The sequence below is a fragment of the Atractosteus spatula genome, chromosome 8, assembly GCF_055471065.1.
Source record: "Atractosteus spatula isolate fAtrSpa1 chromosome 8, fAtrSpa1.hap1, whole genome shotgun sequence".
NCBI lineage: Eukaryota > Metazoa > Chordata > Actinopteri > Semionotiformes > Lepisosteidae > Atractosteus > Atractosteus spatula.
Genome location: NC_142713.1, coordinates 63,043,938 through 63,060,633, shown reverse-complemented (window position 1 = coordinate 63,060,633; position 16,696 = coordinate 63,043,938).

Here is a 16,696-nt window from a genome sequence, read left to right as displayed (position 1 = left end):
TGCTTGAAACTCATTCAAATGCAAGTGCTTCTATCTGTTTTCTTGATTGTTTCCCACTCATTCCTTTTGGTTTGGGGAACATGTCAAAATCCCATGCCCAGAGAACTTCAGGTAGAGTTCGGGGAAATGCTCAGTGGACAACCCAGGCAGGGTAAGGATCAATATTTCCACACTACTCAGAGAACTTTTATTTTCAGTGATGGATTTTTAGCCCAATTCAAGTTGAAGAAAAGTGGTTTCGTGAAAATCGCAGAAAATTTTTTTTCAGAAACTCCGGGGTGCCTGGAGGTCGCGGAGCACCACGCGACAGTTGTATTCCAAAACTGAGTCACTCAGATCACACGAGTACCCAAGCATGCTTGAAACTCATTCAAATGCAAGTGCCTCTATCTCTTTTCTTGATTGTTTCCCACTCATTCCTTTTGGTTTGGGTAACATGTCAAAATCCCATGCCCAGAGAACTTCAAGGAGAGTTCGCGGAAATGCTCAGTGGACACCCCAGGTAGGGTAAGGATCAGCATTTCCACACTACTCAGAGAATATTTATTTTCAGGGATGGATTTTTAGCCCAATTCAAGTTGAAGAAAAGTGGTTTCGTGAAAATCGCAGAAATTTTTTTTTCAGAAACTCCGGGGTGCCTGGAGGTCGCGGAGCACCACGCGACAGTTGTATTCCAAAACTGAGTCACTCAGATCACACGAGTACCCAAGCATGCTTGAAACTCATTCAAATGCAAGTGCTTCTATCTGTTGTCTTGATTGTTTCCCACTCATTCCTTTTGGTTTGGGTAACATGTCAAAATCCCATGCCCAGAGAACTTCAAGGAGAGTTCGCGGAAATGCTCAGTGGACACCCCAGGTAGGGTAAGGATCAGCATTTCCACACTACTCAGAGAATATTTATTTTCAGGGATGGATTTTTAGCCCAATTCAAGTTGATTAAAAGTGGTTTTGTGAAAATTGCAGAAAATTTTTTTTCAGAAACTCCGGGGTGCCTGGAGGTCGCGGTGCACCACGCGACAGTTGTATTCCAAAATGAGTCACTCAGATCACACGAGTACCCAAGCATGCTTGAAACTCATTCAAATGCAAGTTCCTCTATCTCTTTTCTTGATTGTTTCCCACTCATTCCTTTTGGTTTGGGGAACATGTCAAAATCCCATGCCCAGAGAACTTCAGGTAGAGCTCGCGGAAATGCTCAGTGGACAACCCAGGCAGGGTAAGGATCAGTATTTCCACACTACTCAGAGAATTTTTATTTTCAGTGATGGATTTTTAGCCCAATTCAAGTTGAAGAAAAGTGGTTTCGTGAAAATCGCAGAAAATTTTTTTTCAGAAACTCCGGGGTGCCTGGAGGTCGCGGTGCACCACGCGACAGTTGTATTTTAAAACTGAGTCACTCAGATCACACGAGTACCCAAGCATGCTTGAAACTCATTCAAATGCAAGTTCCTCTATCTCTTTTCTTGATTGTTTCCCACTCATTCCTTTTGGTTTGGGGAACATGTCAAAATCCCATGCCCAGAGAACTTCAGGTAGAGTTCGGGGAAATGCTCAGTGGACAACCCAGGCAGGGTAAGGATCAGCATTTACACACTACTCAGAGAATTTTTATTTTCAGGGATGGATTTTTAGCTCAATTCAAGTTGAAGAAAAGTGGTTTCGTGAAAATCGCAGAAAATTTTGTTTCAGAAACTCTGGGGTGCCTGGAGGTCGCGGTGCACCACGCGACAGTTGTATTCCAAAACTGAGTCACTCAGATCACACGAGTACCCAAGCATGCTTGAAACTCATTCAAATGCAAGTGCTTCTATCTGTTGTCTTGATTGTTTCCCACTCATTCCTTTTGGTTTGGGGAACATGTCAAAATCCAATGCCCAGAGAACTTCAAGTAGAGTTCGCGGAAATGCTCAGTGGACACCCCAGGTAGGGTAAGGATCAGCATTTACACACTACTCAGAGAATATTTATTTTCAGGGATGGATTTTTAGCCCAATTCAAGTTGAAGAAAAGTGGTTTCGTGAAAATCGCAGAAATTTTTTTTTCAGAAACTCCGGGGTGCCTGGAGGTCGCGATGCACCACGCGACAGTTGTATTCCAAAACTGAGTCACTCAGATCACACGAGTACCCAAGCATGCTTGAAACTCATTCAAATGCAAGTTCCTCTATCTCTTTTCTTGATTGTTTCCCACTCATTCCTTTTGGTTTGGGGAACATGTCAAAATCCCATGCCCAGAGAACTTCAGGTAGAGCTCGCGGAAATGCTCAGTGGACAACCCAGGCAGGGTAAGGATCAGTATTTCCACAATACTCAGAGAATTTTTATTTTCAGTGATGGATTTTTAGCCCAATTCAAGTTGAAGGAAAGTGGTTTCTTGAAAATCGCCGAAAATTCTTTTTCAGAAACTCCGGGGTGCCTGGAGGTCGCGGTGCACCACGCGACAGTTGTATTCCAAAACTGAGTCACTCAGATCACACGAGTACCCAAGCATGCTTGAAACTCATTCAAATGCAAGTGCTTCTATCTGTTTTCTTGATTGTTTCCCACTCATTCCTTTTGGTTTGGGGAACATGTCAAAATCCCATGCCCAGAGAACTTCAGGTAGAGTTCGGGGAAATGCTCAGTGGACAACCCAGGCAGGGTAAGGATCAGTATTTCCACACTACTCAGAGAACTTTTATTTTCAGTGATGGATTTTTACCCAATTCAAGTTGAAGAAAAGTGGTTTCGTGAAAATCGCAGAAAATTTTTTTTCAGAAACTCCGGGGTGCCTGGAGGTCGCGGAGCACCACGCGACAGTTGTATTCAAAAACTGAGTCACTCAGATCACACGAGTACCCAAGCATGCTTGAAACTCATTCTAATGCAAGTGCCTCTATCTCTTTTCTTGATTGTTTCCCACTCATTCCTTTTGGTTTGGGTAACATGTCAAAATCCCATGCCCAGAGAACTTCAAGGAGAGTTCGCGGAAATGCTCAGTGGACACCCCAGGTAGGGTAAGGATCAGCATTTCCACACTACTCAGAGAATATTTATTTTCAGGGATGGATTTTTAGCCCAATTCAAGTTGAAGAAAAGTGGTTTCGTGAAAATCGCAGAAAATTTTTTTTCAGAAACTCCGGGGTGCCTGGAGGTCGCGGAGCACCACGCGACAGTTGTATTCCAAAACTGAGTCACTCAGATCACACGAGTACCCAAGCATGCTTGAAACTCATTCAAATGCAAGTGCTTCTATCTGTTGTCTTGATTGTTTCCCACTCATTCCTTTTGGTTTGGGTAACATGTCAAAATCCCATGCCCAGAGAACTTCAAGGAGAGTTCGCGGAAATGCTCAGTGGACACCCCAGGTAGGGTAAGGATCAGCATTTCCACACTACTCAGAGAATATTTATTTTCAGGGATGGATTTTTAGCCCAATTCAAGTTGATTAAAAGTGGTTTCGTGAAAATCGCAGAAATTTTTTTTTCAGAAACTCCGGGGTGCCTGGAGGTCGCGGTGCACCACGCGACAGTTGTATTCCAAAACTGAATCACTCAGATCACACGAGTACCAAAGCATGCTTGAAACTCATTCAAATGCAAGTGCTTCTATCTGTTGTCTTGATTGTTTCCCACTCATTCCTTTTGGTTTGGGGAACATGTCAAAATCCCATGCCCAGAGAACTTAAGGTAGAGCTCGCGGAAATGCTCAGTGGACAACCCAGGCAGGGTAAGGATCAGTATTTCCACACTACTCAGAGAATTTTTATTTTCAGGGATGGATTTTTAGCCCAATTCAAGTTGATGAAAAGTGGTTTCATGGAAATTGCAGAAAAATTTTTTTCAGAAACTCCGGGGTGCCTTGAGGTCGCGATGCACCACGCGACAGTTGTATTCCAAAACTGAGTCACTCAGATCACACGAGTACCCAAGCATGCTTGAATCTCATTCAAATGCAAGTTCCTCTATCTCTTTTCTTGATTGTTTCCCACTCATTCCTTTTGGTTTGGGGAACATGTCAAAATCCCATGCCCAGAGAACTTCAGGTAGAGCTCGCGGAAATGCTCAGTGGACAACCCAGGCAGGGTAAGGATCAGTATTTCCACACTACTCAGAGAATTTTTATTTTCAGGGATGGATTTTTAGCCCAATTCAAGTTGATGAAAAGTGGTTTCGTGGAAATTGCAGAAAATTTTTTTCAGAAACTCCGGGGTGCCTTGAGGTCGCGATGCACCACGCGACAGTTGTATTCCAAAACTGAGTCACTCATATCACACGAGTACCCAAGCATGCTTGAATCTCATTCAAATGCAAGTTCCTCTATCTCTTTTCTTGATTGTTTCCCACTCATTCCTTTTGGTTTGGGGAACATGTCAAAATCCCATGCCCAGAGAACTTCAGGTAGAGCTCGCGGAAATGCTCAGTGGACAACCCAGGCAGGGTAAGGATCAGCATTTCCACACTACTCAGAGAATATTTATTTTCAGGGATGGATTTTTAGCCCAATTCAAGTTGATGAAAAGTGGTTTCGTGAAAATTGCAGAAAATTTTTTTTCAGAAACTCCGGGGTGCCTTGAGGTCGCGATGCACCACGCGACAGTTGTATTCCAAAACTGAGTCACTCAGATCACACGAGTACCCAAGCATGCTTGAAACTCATTCAAATGCAAGTGCTTCTATCTGTTTTCTTGATTGTTTCCCACTCATTCCTTTTGGTTTGGGGAACATGTCAAAATCCCATGCCCAGAGAACTTCAGGTAGAGCTCGCGGAAATGCTCAGTGGACAACCCAGGCAGGGTAAGGATCAGTATTTCCACACTACTCAGAGAATTTTTATTTTCAGGGATGGATTTTTAGCCCAATTCAAGTTGATGAAAAGTGGTTTCGTGGAAATTGCAGAAAATTTTTTTCAGAAACTCCGGGGTGCCTTGAGGTCGCGATGCACCACGCGACAGTTGTATTCCAAAACTGAGTCACTCATATCACACGAGTACCCAAGCATGCTTGAATCTCATTCAAATGCAAGTTCCTCTATCTCTTTTCTTGATTGTTTCCCACTCATTCCTTTTGGTTTGGGGAACATGTCAAAATCCCATGCCCAGAGAACTTCAGGTAGAGCTCGCGGAAATGCTCAGTGGACAACCCAGGCAGGGTAAGGATCAGCATTTCCACACTACTCAGAGAATATTTATTTTCAGGGATGGATTTTTAGCCCAATTCAAGTTGATGAAAAGTGGTTTCGTGAAAATTGCAGAAAATTTTTTTTCAGAAACTCCGGGGTGCCTTGAGGTCGCGATGCACCACGCGACAGTTGTATTCCAAAACTGAGTCACTCAGATCAGACGAGTACCCAAGCATGCTTGAAACTCATTCAAATGCAAGTGCTTCTATCTGTTTTCTTGATTGTTTCCCACTCATTCCTTTTGGTTTGGGGAACATGTCAAAATCCCATGCCCAGAGAACTTCAAGTAGAGTTCGCGGAAATGCTCAGTGGACACCCCAGGTAGGGTAAGGATCAGCATTTCCACACTACTCAGAGAATATTTATTTTCAGGGATGGATTTTTAGCCCAATTCAAGTTGATGAAAAGTGGTTTCGTGAAAATTGCAGAAAATTTTTTTTCAGAGACTCCGGGGTGCCTGGAGGTCGCGGAGCACCACGCGACAGTTGTATTCCAAAACTGAGTCACTCAGATCACACGAGTACCCAAGCATGCTTGAAACTCATTCAAATGCAAGTGCCTCTATCTCTTTTCTTGATTGTTTCCCACTCATTCCTTTTGGTTTGGGTAACATGTCAAAATCCCATGCCCAGAGAACTTCAAGGAGAGTTCGCGGAAATGCTCAGTGGACACCCCAGGTAGGGTAAGGATCAGCATTTCCACACTACTCAGAGAATATTTATTTTCAGGGATGGATTTTTAGCCCAATTCAAGTTGAAGAAAAGTGGTTTCGTGAAAATCGCAGAAATTTTTTTTTCAGAAACTCCGGGGTGCCTGGAGGTCGCGGAGCACCACGCGACAGTTGTATTCCAAAACTGAGTCACTCAGATCACACGAGTACCCAAGCATGCTTGAAACTCATTCAAATGCAAGTGCTTCTATCTGTTGTCTTGATTGTTTCCCACTCATTCCTTTTGGTTTGGGTAACATGTCAAAATCCCATGCCCAGAGAACTTCAAGGAGAGTTCGCGGAAATGCTCAGTGGACACCCCAGGTAGGGTAAGGATCAGCATTTCCACACTACTCAGAGAATATTTATTTTCAGGGATGGATTTTTAGCCCAATTCAAGTTGATTAAAAGTGGTTTTGTGAAAATTGCAGAAAATTTTTTTTCAGAAACTCCGGGGTGCCTGGAGGTCGCGGTGCACCACGCGACAGTTGTATTCCAAAATGAGTCACTCAGATCACACGAGTACACAAGCATGCTTGAAACTCATTCAAATGCAAGTGCTTCTATCTGTTGTCTTGATTGTTTCCCACTCATTCCTTTTGGTTTGGGGAACATGTCAAAATCCCATGCCCAGAGAACTTCAGGTAGAGATCGCGGAAATGCTCAGTGGACAACCCAGGCAGGGTAAGGATCAGTATTTCCACACTACTCAGAGAATTTTTATTTTCAGGGATGGATTTTTAGCCCAATTCAAGTTGATGAAAAGTGGTTTAGTGAAAATTGCAGAAAATTTTTTTTCAGAAACTCCGGGGTGCCTGGAGGTCGCGATGCACCACGCGACAGTTGTATTCCAAAACTGAGTCACTCAGATCACACGAGTACCCAAGCATGCTTGAAACTCATTCAAATGCAAGTTCCTCTATCTCTTTTCTTGATTGTTTCCCACTCATTCCTTTTGGTTTGGGGAACATGTCAAAATCCCATGCCCAGAGAACTTCAGGTAGAGCTCGCGGAAATGCTCAGTGGACAACCCAGGCAGGGTAAGGATCAGTATTTCCACACTACTCAGAGAATTTTTATTTTCAGTGATGGATTTTTAGCCCAATTCAAGTTGAAGAAAAGTGGTTTCGTGAAAATCGCAGAAAATTTTTTTTCAGAAACTCCGGGGTGCCTGGAGGTCGCGGTGCACCACGCGACAGTTGTATTTTAAAACTGAGTCACTCAGATCACACGAGTACCCAAGCATGCTTGAAACTCATTCAAATGCAAGTGCCTCTATCTCTTTTCTTGATTGTTTCCCACTCATTCCTTTTGGTTTGGGGAACATGTCAAAATCCCATGCCCAGAGAACTTCAGGTAGAGTTCGGGGAAATGCTCAGTGGACAACCCAGGCAGGGTAAGGATCAGCATTTACACACTACTCAGAGAATTTTTATTTTCAGGGATGGATTTTTAGCTCAATTCAAGTTGAAGAAAAGTGGTTTCGTGAAAATCGCAGAAAATTTTGTTTCAGAAACTCTGGGGTGCCTGGAGGTCGCGGTGCACCACGCGACAGTTGTATTCCAAAACTGAGTCACTCAGATCACACGAGTACCCAAGCATGCTTGAAACTCATTCAAATGCAAGTGCTTCTATCTGTTGTCTTGATTGTTTCCCACTCATTCCTTTTGGTTTGGGGAACATGTCAAAATCCAATGCCCAGAGAACTTCAAGTAGAGTTCGCGGAAATGCTCAGTGGACACCCCAGGTAGGGTAAGGATCAGCATTTCCACACTACTCAGAGAATATTTATTTTCAGGGATGGATTTTTAGCCCAATTCAAGTTGAAGAAAAGTGGTTTCGTGAAAATCGCAGAAATTTTTTTTTCAGAAACTCTGGTGTGCCTGGAGGTCGCGGTGCACCACGCGACAGTTGTATTCGAAAACTGAGTCACTCAGATCATACGACTACCCAAGCATGCTTGAAACTCATTCAAATGCAAGTGCTTCTATCTGTTGTCTTAAAAGTTTCCCACTCATTCCTTTTGGTTTGGGTAACATGTCAAAATCCCATGCCCAGAGAACTTCAAGTAGAGTTCGCGGAAATGCTCAGTGGACACCCCAGGTAGGGTAAGGATCAGCATTTCCACACTACTCAGAGAATATTTATTTTCAGGGATGGATTTTTAGCCCAATTCAAGTTGATGAAAAGTGGTTTCGTGAAAATTGCAGAAAATTTTTTTTTAGAAACTCCGGGGTGCCTTGAGGTCGCGATGCACCACGCGACAGTTGTATTCCAAAACTGAGTCACTCAGATCACACGAGTACCCAAGCATGCTTGAAACTCATTCAAATGCAAGTTCCTCTATCTCTTTTCTTGATTGTTTCCCACTCATTCCTTTTGGTTTGGGGAACATGTCAAAATCCCATGCCCAGAGAACTTCAGGTAGAGCTCGCGGAAATGCTCAGTGGACAACCCAGGCAGGGTAAGGATCAGCATTTCCACACTACTCAGAGAATATTTATTTTCAGGGATGGATTTTTAGCCCAATTCAAGTTGAAGAAAAGTGGTTTCGTGAAAATCGCAGAAAATTTTTTTGCAGAAACTCCGGGGTGCCTGGAGGTCGCGGTGCACCACGCGACAGTTTTATTCGGAAACTGAGTCACTCAGATCACACGAGTACCCAAGCATGCTTGAACCTCATTCAAATGCAAGTGCTTCTATCTGTTGTCTTGATTGTTTCCCACTCATTCCTTTTGGTTTGGGTAACATGTCAAAATCCCATGCCCAGAGAACTTCAAGTAGAGTTTGCGGAAATGCTCAGTAGATACCCCAGGTAGGGTAAGGATCAGCATTTCCACATTACTCAGAGAATATTTATTTTCAGGGATAGATTTTTAGCCCAAGTCAAGTTGAAGAAAAGTGGTTTCGTGAAAATCGCAGAAAATTTTTTTTCAGAAACTCCGGGGTGCCTTGAGGTCGCGTTGCACCACGCGACAGTTGTATACCAAAACTGAGTCACTCAGATCACACGAGTACCCAAGCATGCTTGAAACTCATTCAAATGCAAGTGCTTCTATCTGCTGTCTTGATTGTTTCCCACTCATTCCTTTTCGTTTGGGTAACATGTCAAAATCCCATACCCAGAGAACTTCAAGTAGAGCTCGCGGAAATGCTAAGTGGACAACCCAGGCAGGGTAAGGATCAGTATTTCCACAGTACTCAGAGAATTTTTATTTTCAGGGATGGATTTTTAGCCCAATTCAAGTTGAAGAAAAGTGGTTTCGTGAAAATCGCAGAAAATTTTTTTTCAGAAACTCCGGGATGCCTGGAGGTCGCGGTGCACCACGCGACAGTTGTATTACAAAACTGAGTCACTCAGATCACACGAGTACCCAAGCATGCTTGAAACTCATTCAAATGCAAGTGCTTCTATCTGCTGTCTTGATTGTTTCCCACTCATTCCTTTTGGTTTGGGTAACATGTCAAAATCCCATACCCAGAGAACTTCAAGTAGAGCTCGCGGAAATGCTCAGTGGACAACCCAGGCAGGGTAAAGATCAGTATTTCCACAGTACTCAGAGAATTTTTATTTTCAGGGATGGATTTTTAGCCCAATTCAAGTTGAAGAAAAGTGGTTTCGTGAAAATCGCAGAAAATTTTTTTTCAGAAACTCCGGGGTGCCTGGAGGTCGCGGTGCACCACGCGACAGTTGTATTACAAAACTGAGTCACTCAGATCACACGAGTACCCAAGCATGCTTGAAACTCATTCAAATGCAAGTGCTTCTATCTGTTCTCTTGATTGCTTCCCACTCATTCTTTTTGGTTTGGGGAACATGTCAAAATCCCATGCCCAGAGAACTTCAGGTAGAGCTCGCGGAAATGCTCAGTGGACAACCCAGGCAGGGTAAGGATCAGTATTTCCACACTACTCAGAGAATTTTTATTTTCAGTGATGGATTTTTAGCCCAATTCAAGTTGAAGAAAAGTGGTTTCGTGAAAATCGCAGAAATTTTTTTTTCAGAAACTCCGGGGTGCCTGGAGGTCGCAGTGCACCACGTGACAGTTGTATTCGAAAACTGAGTCACTCAGATCACACGAGTACCCAAGCATGCTTGAAACTCATTCAAATGCAAGTGCTTTTATCTGCTGTCTTGATTGTTTCCCTCTCATTCCTTTTGGTTTGGGTAACATGTCAAAATCCCATACCCAGAGAACTTCAAATGGAGTTCGCGGAAATGCTCACTGGACACCCCAGGTAGGGTAAGGATCAGCATTTCCACACTACTCAGAGAATATTTATTTTCAGGGATGGATTTTTAGCCCAATTCAAGTTGATGAAAAGTGGTTTCATGAAAATTGCAGAAAGTTTTTTTTCAGAATCTCCGGGGTGCCTTGAGGTCGCGATGCACCACGCGACAGTTGTATACCAAAACTGAGTCACTCAGATCACACGAGTACCCAAGCATACTTGAAACTCATTCAAATGCAAGTGCCTCTATCTCTTTTCTTGATTGTTTCCCACTCATTCTTTTGGTTTAGGTAACATGTCAAAATCCCATGCCCAGAGAACGTCAGGTAGAGCTCGCGGAAATGCTCAGTTGACAACCCAGGCAGGGTAAGGATCAGTATTTCTACACTACTAAGAGAATTTTTATTTTCAGTGATGGATTTTTAGCCCAATTCAAGTTGAAGAAAAGTGGTTTCGTGAAAATCCCAGAAAAATTTTTTTCAGAAACTCCGGGGTGCTTGGAGGTCGCGGTGCACCACGCGACAGTTGTATTCCAAAACTGAGTCACTCAGATCACACGAGTTCCCAAGCATGCTTGAAACTCATTCAAATGCAAGTGCTTCTATCTGTTGTCTTGATTGTTTCCCACTCATTCCTTTTGGTTTGGGTAACATGTCAAAATCCCATGCCCAGAGAACTTCAAGTAGAGTTCGCGGAAATGCTCAGTGGACACCCCAGGTAGGGTAAGGATCAGCATTTCCACACTACTCAGAGAATATTTATTTTCAGGAATGGATTTTTAGCCCAATTCAAGTTGATGAAAAGTGGTTTAGTGAAAATTGCAGAAAATTTTTTTTCAGAAACTCCGGGGTGCTTGGAGGTCGCGGTGCACCACGCGACAGTTGTATTCGAAAACTGAGTCACTCAGATCACACGAGTACCCAAGCATGCTTGAAACTCATTCAAATGCAAGTGCTTCTATCTGTTGTCTTAAAAGTTTCCCACTCATTCCTTTTGGTTTGGGTAACATGTCAAAATCCCATGCCCAGAGAACTTCAAGTAGAGTTCGCGGAAATGCTCAGTGGACACCCCAGGTAGGGTAAGGATCAGCATTTCCACACTACTCAGAGAATATTTATTTTCAGGGATGGATTTTTAGCCCAATTCAAGTTGATGAAAAGTGGTTTCGTGAAAATTGCAGAAAATTTTTTTTTAGAAACTCCGGGGTGCCTTGAGGTCGCGATGCACCACGCGACAGTTGTATTCCAAAACTGAGTCACTCAGATCACACGAGTACCCAAGCATGCTTGAAACTCATTCAAATGCAAGTTCCTCTATCTCTTTTCTTGATTGTTTCCCACTCATTCCTTTTGGTTTGGGGAACATGTCAAAATCCCATGCCCAGAGAACTTCAGGTAGAGCTCGCGGAAATGCTCAGTGGACAACCCAGGCAGGGTAAGGATCAGCATTTCCACACTACTCAGAGAATATTTATTTTCAGGGATGGATTTTTAGCCCAATTCAAGTTGAAGAAAAGTGGTTTCGTGAAAATCGCAGAAAATTTTTTTGCAGAAACTCCGGGGTGCCTGGAGGTCGCGGTGCACCACGCGACAGTTTTATTCGGAAACTGAGTCACTCAGATCACACGAGTACCCAAGCATGCTTGAACCTCATTCAAATGCAAGTGCTTCTATCTGTTGTCTTGATTGTTTCCCACTCATTCCTTTTGGTTTGGGTAACATGTCAAAATCCCATGCCCAGAGAACTTCAAGTAGAGTTTGCGGAAATGCTCAGTAGATACCCCAGGTAGGGTAAGGATCAGCATTTCCACATTACTCAGAGAATATTTATTTTCAGGGATAGATTTTTAGCCCAAGTCAAGTTGAAGAAAAGTGGTTTCGTGAAAATCGCAGAAAATTTTTTTTCAGAAACTCCGGGGTGCCTTGAGGTCGCGTTGCACCACGCGACAGTTGTATACCAAAACTGAGTCACTCAGATCACACGAGTACCCAAGCATGCTTGAAACTCATTCAAATGCAAGTGCTTCTATCTGCTGTCTTGATTGTTTCCCACTCATTCCTTTTCGTTTGGGTAACATGTCAAAATCCCATACCCAGAGAACTTCAAGTAGAGCTCGCGGAAATGCTAAGTGGACAACCCAGGCAGGGTAAGGATCAGTATTTCCACAGTACTCAGAGAATTTTTATTTTCAGGGATGGATTTTTAGCCCAATTCAAGTTGAAGAAAAGTGGTTTCGTGAAAATCGCAGAAAATTTTTTTTCAGAAACTCCGGGATGCCTGGAGGTCGCGGTGCACCACGCGACAGTTGTATTACAAAACTGAGTCACTCAGATCACACGAGTACCCAAGCATGCTTGAAACTCATTCAAATGCAAGTGCTTCTATCTGCTGTCTTGATTGTTTCCCACTCATTCCTTTTGGTTTGGGTAACATGTCAAAATCCCATACCCAGAGAACTTCAAGTAGAGCTCGCGGAAATGCTCAGTGGACAACCCAGGCAGGGTAAAGATCAGTATTTCCACAGTACTCAGAGAATTTTTATTTTCAGGGATGGATTTTTAGCCCAATTCAAGTTGAAGAAAAGTGGTTTCGTGAAAATCGCAGAAAATTTTTTTTCAGAAACTCCGGGGTGCCTGGAGGTCGCGGTGCACCACGCGACAGTTGTATTACAAAACTGAGTCACTCAGATCACACGAGTACCCAAGCATGCTTGAAACTCATTCAAATGCAAGTGCTTCTATCTGTTCTCTTGATTGCTTCCCACTCATTCTTTTTGGTTTGGGGAACATGTCAAAATCCCATGCCCAGAGAACTTCAGGTAGAGCTCGCGGAAATGCTCAGTGGACAACCCAGGCAGGGTAAGGATCAGTATTTCCACACTACTCAGAGAATTTTTATTTTCAGTGATGGATTTTTAGCCCAATTCAAGTTGAAGAAAAGTGGTTTCGTGAAAATCGCAGAAATTTTTTTTTCAGAAACTCCGGGGTGCCTGGAGGTCGCAGTGCACCACGTGACAGTTGTATTCGAAAACTGAGTCACTCAGATCACACGAGTACCCAAGCATGCTTGAAACTCATTCAAATGCAAGTGCTTTTATCTGCTGTCTTGATTGTTTCCCTCTCATTCCTTTTGGTTTGGGTAACATGTCAAAATCCCATACCCAGAGAACTTCAAATGGAGTTCGCGGAAATGCTCACTGGACACCCCAGGTAGGGTAAGGATCAGCATTTCCACACTACTCAGAGAATATTTATTTTCAGGGATGGATTTTTAGCCCAATTCAAGTTGATGAAAAGTGGTTTCATGAAAATTGCAGAAAGTTTTTTTTCAGAATCTCCGGGGTGCCTTGAGGTCGCGATGCACCACGCGACAGTTGTATACCAAAACTGAGTCACTCAGATCACACGAGTACCCAAGCATACTTGAAACTCATTCAAATGCAAGTGCCTCTATCTCTTTTCTTGATTGTTTCCCACTCATTCTTTTGGTTTAGGTAACATGTCAAAATCCCATGCCCAGAGAACGTCAGGTAGAGCTCGCGGAAATGCTCAGTTGACAACCCAGGCAGGGTAAGGATCAGTATTTCTACACTACTAAGAGAATTTTTATTTTCAGTGATGGATTTTTAGCCCAATTCAAGTTGAAGAAAAGTGGTTTCGTGAAAATCCCAGAAAAATTTTTTTCAGAAACTCCGGGGTGCTTGGAGGTCGCGGTGCACCACGCGACAGTTGTATTCCAAAACTGAGTCACTCAGATCACACGAGTTCCCAAGCATGCTTGAAACTCATTCAAATGCAAGTGCTTCTATCTGTTGTCTTGATTGTTTCCCACTCATTCCTTTTGGTTTGGGTAACATGTCAAAATCCCATGCCCAGAGAACTTCAAGTAGAGTTCGCGGAAATGCTCAGTGGACACCCCAGGTAGGGTAAGGATCAGCATTTCCACACTACTCAGAGAATATTTATTTTCAGGAATGGATTTTTAGCCCAATTCAAGTTGATGAAAAGTGGTTTAGTGAAAATTGCAGAAAATTTTTTTTCAGAAACTCCCGGGTGCTTGGAGGTCGCGGTGCACCACGCGACAGTTGTATTCGAAAACTGAGTCACTCAGATCACACGAGTACCCAAGCATGCTTGAAACTCATTCAAATGCAAGTGCTTCTATCTGCTGTCTTGATTGTTTCCCACTCATTCCTTTTGGTTTGGGTAACATGTCAAAATCCCATACCCAGAGAACTTCAAGTGGAGTTCCCGGAAATGCTCAGTGGACACCCCAGGTAGGGTAAGGATCAGCATTTCCACACTACTCAGAGAATATTTATTTTCAGGGATGGACTTTTAGCCTAATTCAAGTTGATGAAAAGTGGTTTCGTGAAAATTGCAGAAAATTTTTTTTCAGAAACTCCGGGGTGCCTTGAGGTCGCGATGCACCACGCGACAGTTGTATACCAAAACTGAGTCACTCAGATCACACGAGTACCCAAGCATGGTTGAAACTCATTCAAATGCAAGTGCTTCTATCTGTTGTCTTGATTGTTTCCCACTCATTCCTTTTGGTTTGGGGAACATGTCAAAATCCCATGCCCAGAGAACTTCAGGAAGAGCTCGCGGAAATGCTCAGTGGACAACCCAGGCAGTGTAAGGATCAGCATTTACACACTACTAAGAGAATTTTTATTTTCAGGGATGGATTTTTAGCCCAATTCAAGTTGAAGAAAAGTGGTTTCGTGAAAATCCCAGAAAATTTTTTTTCAGAAACTCCGGGGTGCCTGGAGGTCGCGGTGCACCAAGCGACAGTTGTATTCCAAAACTGAGTCACTCAGATCACACGAGTACCCAAGCATGCTTGAAACTCATTCAAATGCAAGTGCTTCTATCTGTTGTCTTGATTGTTTCCCACTCATTCCTTTTGGTTTGGGGAACATGTCAAAATCCCATGCCCAGAGAACTTCAAGTAGAGTTCCCGGAAATGCTCAGTGGACACTCCAGGTAGGTTAAGGATCAGCATTTCCACACTACTCAGAGAACATTTATTTTCAGGGATGGATTTTTAGCCCAATTCAAGTTGAAGAAAAGTGGTTTCGTGAAAATCGCAGAAAATTTTTTTTCAGAACCTCCGGGGTGCCTGGAGGTCGTGGTGCACCACGCGACAGTTGTATTCGGAAACTGAGTCACTCAGATCACACGAGTACCCAAGCATGCTTGAAACTCATTCAAATGCAAGTGCTTCTATCTGTTGTCTTGATTGTTGCCCACTCATTCCTTTTGGTTTGGGGAACATGTCAAAATCCCATGCCCAGAGAACTTCAGGTAGAGCTCGCGGAAATGCTCAGTGGACAACCCAGGCAGGGTAAGGATCAGCATTTACACAGTACTCAGAGAATTTTTATTTTCAGGGATGGATTTTTAGCCCAATTCAAGTTGAAGAAAAGTGGTTTCGTGAAAATCGCAGAAAATTTTTTTTCAGAAACTCCGGGGTGCCTGGAGGTCGCGGTGCACCACGCGACAGTTGTATTACAAAACTGAGTCACTCAGATCACACGAGTACCCAAGCATGCTTGAAACTCATTCAAATGCAAGTGCTTCTATCTGTTCTCTTGATTGTTTCCCACTCATTCCTTTTGGTTTGGGGAACATGTCAAAATCCCATGCCCAGAGAACTTCAGGTAGAGCTCGCGGAAATGCTCAGTGGACAACCCAGGCAGGGTAAGGATCAGTATTTCCACACTACTCAGAGAATTTTTATTTTCAGTGATGGATTTTTAGCCCAATTCAAGTTGAAGAAAAGTGGTTTCGTGAAAATCGCAGAAATTTTTTTTTCAGAAACTCCGGGGTGCCTGGAGGTCGCAGTGCACCACGTGACAGTTGTATTCGAAAACTGAGTCACTCAGATCACACGAGTACCCAAGCATGCTTGAAACTCATTCAAATGCAAGTGCTTTTATCTGCTGTCTTGATTGTTTCCCTCTCATTCCTTTTGGTTTGGGTAACATGTCAAAATCCCATACCCAGAGAACTTCAAATGGAGTTCGCGGAAATGCTCACTGGACACCCCAGGTAGGGTAAGGATCAGCATTTCCACACTACTCAGAGAATATTTATATTCAGGGATGGATTTTTAGCCCAATTCAAGTTGATGAAAAGTGGTTTCATGAAAATTGCAGAAAATTTTTTTTCAGAATCTCCGGGGTGCCTTGAGGTCGCGATGCACCACGCGACAGTTGTATACCAAAACTGAGTCACTCAGATCACACGAGTACCCAAGCATACTTGAAACTCATTCAAATGCAAGTGCCTCTATCTCTTTTCTTGATTGTTTCCCACTCATTCCTTTTGGTTTAGGTAACATGTCAAAATCCCATGCCCAGAGAACTTCAGGTAGAGCTCGCGGAAATGCTCAGTTGACAACCCAGGCAGGGTAAGGATCAGTATTTCTACACTACTAAGAGAATTTTTATTTTCAGTGATGGATTTTTAGCCCAATTCAAGTTGAAGAAAAGTGGTTTCGTGAAAATCCCAGAAAATTTTTTTTCAGAAACTCCGGGGTGCTTGGAGGTCGCGGTGCACCACGCGACAGTTGTATTCCAAAACTGA